The sequence below is a fragment of the Aptenodytes forsteri genome, unplaced genomic scaffold (assembly GCF_000699145.1).
Source record: "Aptenodytes forsteri isolate BGI_AS27 unplaced genomic scaffold, ASM69914v1 Scaffold119, whole genome shotgun sequence".
NCBI classification, from domain to species: domain Eukaryota; kingdom Metazoa; phylum Chordata; class Aves; order Sphenisciformes; family Spheniscidae; genus Aptenodytes; species Aptenodytes forsteri.
Window position 1 is genome coordinate 5,119,491 of NW_008796165.1, and position 8,763 is coordinate 5,128,253.

General features: G+C 59.5%; 1 protein-coding gene across 2 annotated transcripts in view; it reads right to left on the reverse strand.

Moving 5' to 3' along the window:
• The window catches only part of PIK3R3 (phosphoinositide-3-kinase regulatory subunit 3), a 91,357-nt gene that overhangs the window by 76,662 nt on the left and 5,932 nt on the right, over positions 1–8,763 (reverse strand). The gene's annotated exons all lie outside the window — the stretch shown is intronic.

The window sequence follows — 8,763 nt, forward strand, 5'->3', positions numbered from 1 at the left end:
CCCCAGCAGCAAATATTCCTGTCCCAGTTTCCACTGACCCTGAGTTCCATGTGCCCATGGAGAGCATGAGGCAGCGTCTCTGCCTCATGTGCACTATACATCCAGTGCATGGGGCAGGGGCTCTCGCCATCCCACTGGGGTCCCACTGCAGGGTAGCACCCATGGGACGGGCTGAGCGGCTGCCCCAGGCACCCTTGGGCCATTAAGGGCCAGGTACCATGTGCCAAGCCCAGCCCTGGAGGAACTGCTTGGAAAAATGCATCCATGGAATGGGGTTATGGTCCGCAGACGACACACATTGCTGAAGGCCCACATCACCCCCAGTGAGCCCGAAACACTGCGAATGCGCCCCAGAAGGCAGCTGCCTCAGGGGAGGTGGTGAAACATGCTCCAGGCATGGGGTAAAGTGTCCGGGGGAGGCTGAGCCCACCCAGCCTGGGCTCGGGACGGGGGCAGCACTCTGAACAGAAATGTCCCATGGTCCAGCAGGAGCCAAAGGGTGGGACACGTCCATCCGAACCCCGCGGATGGGCCAGCGCGGGGATATTGCTTCACCGGGGTCCAGGGCGAAGAGCCCTTTCAGCATCCTTTGGTATTGCCTCATTCGTTTTTCTTGGAGGTCTCTCAGCCCAGCCGGGCCGGGAGGTGGCTGCCTGGAGGGTAATGGTCCCTTTTGCAAAGATCTGGAGGTTTCAAAATCCGCCTTTGAGTCGAACTGGAGCCAAACGCAATGTTTTGAAATTCTCCTCGTAGGAGAAATTTGGGGGGGGGGGGGAAAAAAAAAACCCAAAGCAGGGTAGCACCCATGGGACGGGCTGAGCGGCTGCCCCAGGCACCCTTGGGCCATTAAGGGCCAGGTACCATGTGCCAAGCCCAGCCCTGGAGGAACTGCTTGGAAAAATGCATCCATGGAATGGGGTTATGGTCCGCAGACGACACACATTGCTGAAGGCCCACATCACCCCCAGTGAGCCCGAAACACTGCGAATGCGCCCCAGAAGGCAGCTGCCTCAGGGGAGGTGGTGAAACATGCTCCAGGCATGGGGTAAAGTGTCCGGGGGAGGCTGAGCCCACCCAGCCTGGGCTCGGGACGGGGGCAGCACTCTGAACAGAAATGTCCCATGGTCCAGCAGGAGCCAAAGGGTGGGACACGTCCATCCGAACCCCGCGGATGGGCCAGCGCGGGGATATTGCTTCACCGGGGTCCAGGGCGAAGAGCCCTTTCAGCATCCTTTGGTATTGCCTCATTCGTTTTTCTTGGAGGTCTCTCAGCCCAGCCGGGCCGGGAGGTGGCTGCCTGGAGGGTAATGGTCCCTTTTGCAAAGATCTGGAGGTTTCAAAATCCGCCTTTGAGTCGAACTGGAGCCAAACGCAATGTTTTGAAATTCTCCTCGTAGGAGAAATTTGGGGGGGGGGGGAATAATAAAAAAGCCCAAGATATTTGGGATCGTTTGAAATGGTTCTTTTGTAGAAACTGAATTTCTCACTCCTAAATGAGAATATTGAAAAAAGAGCAAATTTTGCACTTTCTTAAAGATGACATGTCAGGCCCCAAATGGCCTGGTGTGTTGTGATTGAGAAGAAGATGGTGGGCTTGCCCTGCTCTGAGCCCCTTCCCCTCCCCTCTCTGGTCTTTACCCCCAAATGTGGCTTTACTGAAATCAGTGCCATTTTGGGAGGTGCTCCATCTCCCAGCCCAGCATTTTCCAGCAGAAAATGCCTCAAGTTTCCAACCATTTCAGCTGACCACGTGTAGCCGTGCTCCCTTCCGGGGCAGTAAGCCCAAAAGAGTGGAGAAAAGCTGTTTCCTAGGGCAAGGCTTCAGAGGCACCTGACCAGCGGGGCTGCGACGGGGAGCAGCTCGTTTTGGGCACCTTCATCTTGATCTCGTCTCCTTGGGGCATCCCCACCATGGGCTAGGCAGCCTGGGAGGCTGCCCACCTCCCCCTCCGCCTGCTTGGGGACAAGAAGCCGTGGTGGGTCCCTTATGGACAGTGCCTGCCATTTGGCTCGGAGACCAGAGAGAAAACAGATTGACCAATGCCCGAAGCAAAGCCTTTAACCCAGCCGTTGGAGACACTACCTCATTTTCAGGAGCAAGCACCCGGCCAGCCGGGAACAGTGCCCAGGGGCAGCACAGGGATGGCTGGGAGAGATGCCACCGTGCTGGGGCAGGCAGCTCTCCAGCGTGGCCAAACACAACCCAGGGCAAAGGCGGGTGCTGCCTTTCTGGCACCCCCCAATGTCACAGCATCACCCCATGGGCCACTCTGCCCTCAGCATCTTCGAGGCGGGCAGGGCTGTGCCAGCTCTCGCCTGCTGCACCCCGGCCCTGCTCTGATCCGTGCTGATGCTTCTGTCTCCCAGCCACACTTCTGGACCTTCCCAGCTGTCCAAAAAGGTTATTTCTACTGGGGTTTGCAGGCGGATGACAGCCAGTTCCCCATTTTTGCTAGCACTTGCCCTGGAGAAGTAAGCTGGCAGGTTGGCTCCAGCTGGGCAGGGGGAGGAGAGTGGGGTCAGGGATCCCACAGATGCTCCAACCCCCATTTTGGGCTGAACCCCCCCAGTGCATGGCTAAAACCGAGAGATGCTGCTGGGGGGTCTCGGGGTCTTGTTGCTTGGACTGCATTGCAGAGAGCTGCTCCTATCAGCGGGATGCACCGGGCAAACCCCAAACCCCTTCTTACCCAGAGGGAGCCCGGTTGCTCTCCCCTGCGCACGGCAGAGGTTTCTGCAGGGACCTGTCACTTGCCTTAAGGATGCTGGCGTGGACTGGGGAGAGCAGCCACAAGCTGTTTCTGCACAGGGAAGGGGCCACTGCCGGGCACTGGCCCCAGGCGATCAGCCCCGGGCTCCACTGCGGCCTAATTAGTTCGTTTGCATCATTAGGCATGGGCTTGGGGGGGGGTGTTCAAAGGGAAGGCTCAGCCAGTTTCAAAGCAAGACTCAAAAACATCTTTACACCCAGAGAGAGGCATGATGGGGAGACCGGGAGGATTTACACCCCGCTAACAGGGACTGATTGCTGATGGCACTGTTTTCCTTGGCACGTTGGCTAGACATAGCCATTAGCCTGTTGCCCCCATCCTCCTGGAGATGCAGTGGCATCCTCCTGCCCCAGTTCCCCTCCTTCCCTTGGAGCTGCCATGGTGAGCTGGGCTCCCCACTGGGCTGAGAGCACAACTGGGGAGTGCTCTGACGTGCTCCTCGGCACCAGCTGCGCCCCAGCAGCTTGGGGATGCTCGGCCAGCAGCTGGGGAAGGGTTAACCCTGGAGCCTTCCCAGCCAATTACCGCCAGCCTGACCCCACGGATGCTGTTCTCTCCTTATCAGAGGGAGATGATAACCAGCTATAAGAAGTTAATGATGCTGCAGGATGAGTCACGGCTCTCCCGCTGCTCTCCAGATGTTCCCGTCCCTTCCCCAGGGGAATGACGGAGGGATTCCATCCGCCTGCCACAAATAGAAGGAAAACACCCCCAAACCCCAACCTCAACCCCATACCAACCCCCTCCAGCACACAACCTGCTTGCTGACCTGCCGGCATACCAAGCAAGCAGCCGGGGACCAGTGGAGAGCATCCCTTGCCCATGGGGGATGAAAAACAGGAATAAATTTGGGGCTGGAGAAGGGGTGTGTGGGAAAGGAAAACAAAAACCCCAACCTCAACCCCATACCAACCCCCTCCAGCACACAACCTGCTTGCTGACCTGCCGGCATACCAAGCAAGCAGCCGGGGACCAGTGGAGAGCATCCCTTGCCCATGGGGGATGAAAAACAGGAATAAATTTGGGGCTGGAGAAGGGGTGTGTGGGATGACCACCGGCCCAGAGGGAAAAGCGATAGGTGCTCCCAGCCTCCTCCCATTGGGATGCCAGACCCTGCATCCCAGCGGAGGCAGAGGGGTGCCGGGGCTTTGGGCTGAGTCATGCTGGGCAGGAAATGCCAGGACCTCTCCCAGCAGCTGCAGCCAGCCGGGGAGGTGTGAGTAAGCCCGGAATTTCGGTAAAGGCGGAGAATGTTTAGCCAAGAGGTGGCAGGGAGGAGGTGGGGAGGTTTGTTTTGAAGGAGAAGCTTGAGTGGGTCCTGGTGTCCGGCTGTCCCCTGCACGTGGACACAGGTGACGGCTGCACCCACATCCCTGGCCAGCGCATGGGTGATAGGGTGCAGACCCTGCCCAGCACCCACGGCCCCTCTCGCAGCAGGGTGCGGCAGGGAGTCCTACAGGCTAAGCTGGAGCTTGGCCGCCAAGTGCTGCCGCAGTGTGATGCTCTTGGGTGCATGATCCCCGTGGCAGAGGGACACCCAAACCACCCATACCTGGGGCTGACTTAAATACTGACTTGGGATTTTCCCTAACCCTTCCAGACCTTTTAGGTTTAATCATCAGCTGGTGCTGCAGGGATGTCCTTGTTGTCCAGTCCTGGGGGCTATACCTTCCCATCCACAGGGATGCTGCCTGCACAAGGACCTGTACATCCCCTGGACCTGACCAGGCATTTGAGGCTTCTGGGCATCCCACAGTGGGGGTTTACGGGGGAACTGTGCACCGAATCAGGGAATATTTCCCCAGCTTTGATTCATCATCATTGTAACATCTCTCAGCCAGCCTGCTGGTACCTTGTGCTGGGGACTTGGCAGCTGCCAGGACACCCCCTGCCCATGCACGGGAGCTCCTGGCAGCCCCAAACACCCTCTCAGCTGGCTTTCACCTCGGCATACCCCCCAGCTTGCACTCAGCCAGGGCAGGGGCGCTGGGACCCCCTTTCAAGGTGCCCAGTGAGGCTGCCTTTCCCTGCCTCGGCTTCCCGAGGGCAGTTCCCTTCCTCAGTTTCCCCAGCAGCTACGGGAGGGGATGGCAAAAGCTCACCCCCAATTCAGCCCGATGGGTCTGGCAGGGATGTCTGTACCGCTGCCATTTATTTACCCTTCTTTTGTCACCACCATATATAAGAGATGAGCTCATGCCTCTTGCCAGGCTCTGACGACGCAGGGTTTATTTCCACTGCAGGTATAAATAAAAAGCAGTGCGGCAGGCACCAGGGCACCTCGGGTTTGGGAGTAAAGTCATTGTGGGGGGGTTAATAGCTTGGCCAGGGGAAACCAGAGCCCTTGGGGGCCTCCAACCCCCTCTGGCATCCCAGGGATGGGGATGCGCTCCCTCCCTGGGCATCTGTGCCTCAATGATGGGGGGAGCGGTGTGAGGCCCCCCAGGCTGCTCTGCCCTCCAGCCCAGCCCTTTCTGCCCAGCAGCAGCTCCCGACAGCCCCAGCAAAGCCCCGGCACCCACCACCGCTCGCTAATCCCCACCGAGCCCTGACCTAATTCCCAGGCACGTGAGCATGTCTCCAGGCAGACTGCTCTGCGCCGGAGCCCGAGATCAAAGCGTGCAGGATGGCAGCGCAGGCACAGCACGCCTGGAGACACTGGCTCCAATCCGCCTCGCGCTGCCACCGGATTCGCCCCGGCACCTTGGGGTGCAGGCAGCTCCTGCCTGGCTCTGCCAGCAGCAGAGGCTTTTCTCAGTGCTACCTGGGGAAGGCTCATGGCATTTGCATCTGCCAATGGACCCCAGAGCCCAACTGGGGCATGGGGTATCCAAAATCTGGGAGGTTTCAGTGCTGGATGGGTTCAGCCCCATCCGAGCCATATGGGGCACCCAGGGAGCCCCTGCAGGGCCCCCCCACCCCATCCCCCACCAGGGAGGAGGAATGAGGATTCAGACCATCCCTCACCAGTGGTGGCAAAGTGCTGCCCGGCCACTCCACACAGGACTTTGCAGCCATCCCCACACCAAGCCTGCTCCAGCTTGGGTCCCTCAGCTCCGAGGGGCTCCAGCACCCACCAACCCAGCCACGGCTCCGCTGCCACCAGCCAGAGAAGGTCCCATGTTTCCAGGTTCAGTGGTAGCCATGAGGAGAAGGCTGCCTGGCACATCTCAGGGGGAGAGGGGTGTGGGCAGGACCCCGAGCAAGCATGGTGTGAGAGGACATCACCCCTGGGTGCCAGAGGGGCTTGTACACCTCATGTCTGCAGGCACCAGGGACTTTGCAGGTGATTTGCCCCATCCCCTGTGCTCAAAACAGCCCCTGAGCTGCACACAGGGGACAGCAGGAATGCTGGGGGCTGGAAACCCTCCGGGTCAGTGTGTGGTCCCTGGCACGACAGGCACAGAGATGCCCCCAGGCCATGAAGCAGCCCCGCAGACAGGCACTGCGGGGAGCATTGAGGGCAGCTGGGGTGAGTGCTGCACCCTGCCACTGCCGTTTAAAGCTCTACTTTCTTCTACTTTTTCTGCCCATAACTCTTTCCCTGTGACTGCAGCAGGGCTCCTGGCTGCCTGATCACCTGCAACCCTTTGGTGAGTCTCCCCGGCCCCCTGTGGGGCTGTGGCTTTTTGTTAAGTCCCTTTTTGGTGCCGCCACGTGACTCCGACTCCCGTGTTCAGTGATGTTGCATGGCCTCGCTCACCTCTCGGGGCATAAGGGTCTGAATTGAGCACCGAGTGTCCTAAAACAATTAATTCTCCTCTGGAGCCAGCACAAGCCATCTGTGAGCCCAACCACCCTTTGGTCCATGCTTCACCCACTGGCCTCAGTGGCATCTCAGCTGGGTGGCAGTGGAGGCGCTCAGTTCACTGACCCCCCTTTATCGATGAGCTCTGTCTTTGCTTACTTTTTTTTTTTTCCCACCTATAAATATTTTTTCTTGCATCATCCAACATGGAAATACCAAGTTTGGTGCACAGGCTCTAGCCAGTGGTCAGATGCCACCGTCCCGCTGGACATCACCAGCACCAGGATGGGGACAGGCGCAGCCCAGGCTGTAGAGCCACGTGGAGCTGTGCTGCATCCAAGTCCGCTGTGCCCAATGCTCCCGCAGCCCCACGAGGATGGGAAACCTTCATCCCAAAGCCTGGGTGATGTTCGGCTTGGGGGCTGTGCCATCAGGCTAGGTCCCCCACAGGTAAGGGCTCCAAAAAGGCCAGGGATGGGGAAAGGGATCAATCAGCGCAACTCAGATGGCTGCCTGCGCTGCCCGGCCCCAGAGGCACAATGCCCATGGGCTCCCCGGGACAGCCAGGGCCGCTCTGACTGAGTGGCTCCTTGTCCCCAGAGAAACCTCCTCCTCCTCCCCACCGGAAATTCAGATGCTCTTTCAGTGTAGAAAACACCCCGTTTTCTCCAACGTATTAAGATTTGGGGGTTAGAAAACCAACACCCGAACTTTTCCAGCCCCCGCTCCTTTTTCCTTGCACTCTCTAGCAGTTTTCCTGCCACCACTGCCAAACACCAGCGTGATTTGGGTATTCGCAGGGAAGCTGAAACCCCCAATGGGAACCTGGTTTTCCCCCCAGCCGAGACGCGGTTCGGTTCCAGCTGCCACCAGCCCCAGCTCTGATGTCTCCCCATTCCCCAAGATGGAGCTTGACTTTTGCAGGTGGGCTGCTGGCAGAAATAGGGTGCTGGAGGGATGGACCATCAGGAGGCGTGGGAGGAAGAGAAAGGCGACCCTCACCTCTGCTGTCTTGTGCATGGGGCACGCAAACTCCCATTTTTTGGCAGGGATATTTTACTCCACCAAATGCAATGAAAGGGCCGGCATGGGAACCAAAGCAGAGGTGCTCTCCTGCCCTCCCCAGCCTGGTTTGGGCTCCAGCAGGGCCCTGGGGAAGCACCGCTGGGTGTCTGGACTGCAGGAGGCTGTGAGGGGAGCAGGCTGCCAAGCCTGGGCTCTGCCGGGACGCTTGGTCCTGGCAGGAACACCATCCCTACCCTGTTTGCAGAGCATCCCTCTGGCAGGGCTGAGCATCAGCCCCTTCAGCTGAGAGCTAGCAAACACATGACATGTCCTCCCCCCTCCAGGCAGCACCAGGGAGCTCCGGCTTTGCCCAGCTCAGTGTTGCCGAGCACACGGGGCAGCCCCCTGAGTTGCCAAAGAGCTTATTTAGATCCTAGAGGAGATGGGGGGCTTGGGAGGATCAAGTCACTCAGGGCTGTTGGGGATTTTTCAGGGCTTTCAAATGGTTTGAAAACCATGATGGCATTTCCCTGCCCGGTGCTAGATCCTGCAGTGGGAGATGAAAACCTGGATGGACCCAGCAGCTGCTCAGAGCTCCAGCCCAGGATCCGGCAAAGCCAGTGGATTTTGCCCCTGGGCTGGGGGAGTCTCCCAAGGCTGAGCAGGATTTCAGTAGTGACCACTGCGGTGCTGTTGGGGAGCCCTGTGCCTGCCGGGGATGCTGCACCAGCTGCGCGGGGAGGATGGAGAACCCGTAAATCCTGCGTGCTTGGAAAGCAAAGCATCCTTCTCATGCTGTTGTCACTGCCCCTGCCCAGCCTGGGCATCAATGCCTGGGGCAGCCGGTGCCACGGGGATCGAGCTCCGGATGCCTTCACCTCCTTCGGAGGTCAGCTGGGAAATCTGGGCCGGGGGACAAGGCCGTATGAAAGGGCACCCCACTGCTCCTGCCTTCCTCAGACCGCAGCAGGGGCTTCTGCAAGGAGAGGAGAGCAGGGTGGCTGGGTGCACTGTGCCCCCCATCATCCCCGGGGGAGCGGAGCCCTCCTCGGGCAGCGGGGACGGAGCAGCCCCGGGACCCCCAGCATCTCCTCTCCTGCGTCCCTTCCTTCTCCGCAGCCCGGTCCCCCGCCCGGCGGGGACTCGGCTCCCGGTGCGCGGGGGAAGCGATGAGGTCATGTTGCTTAATATAGCGATTTCATCACAGCCCTTCTCCCCAGCAACACGGCCCGGCTGCCG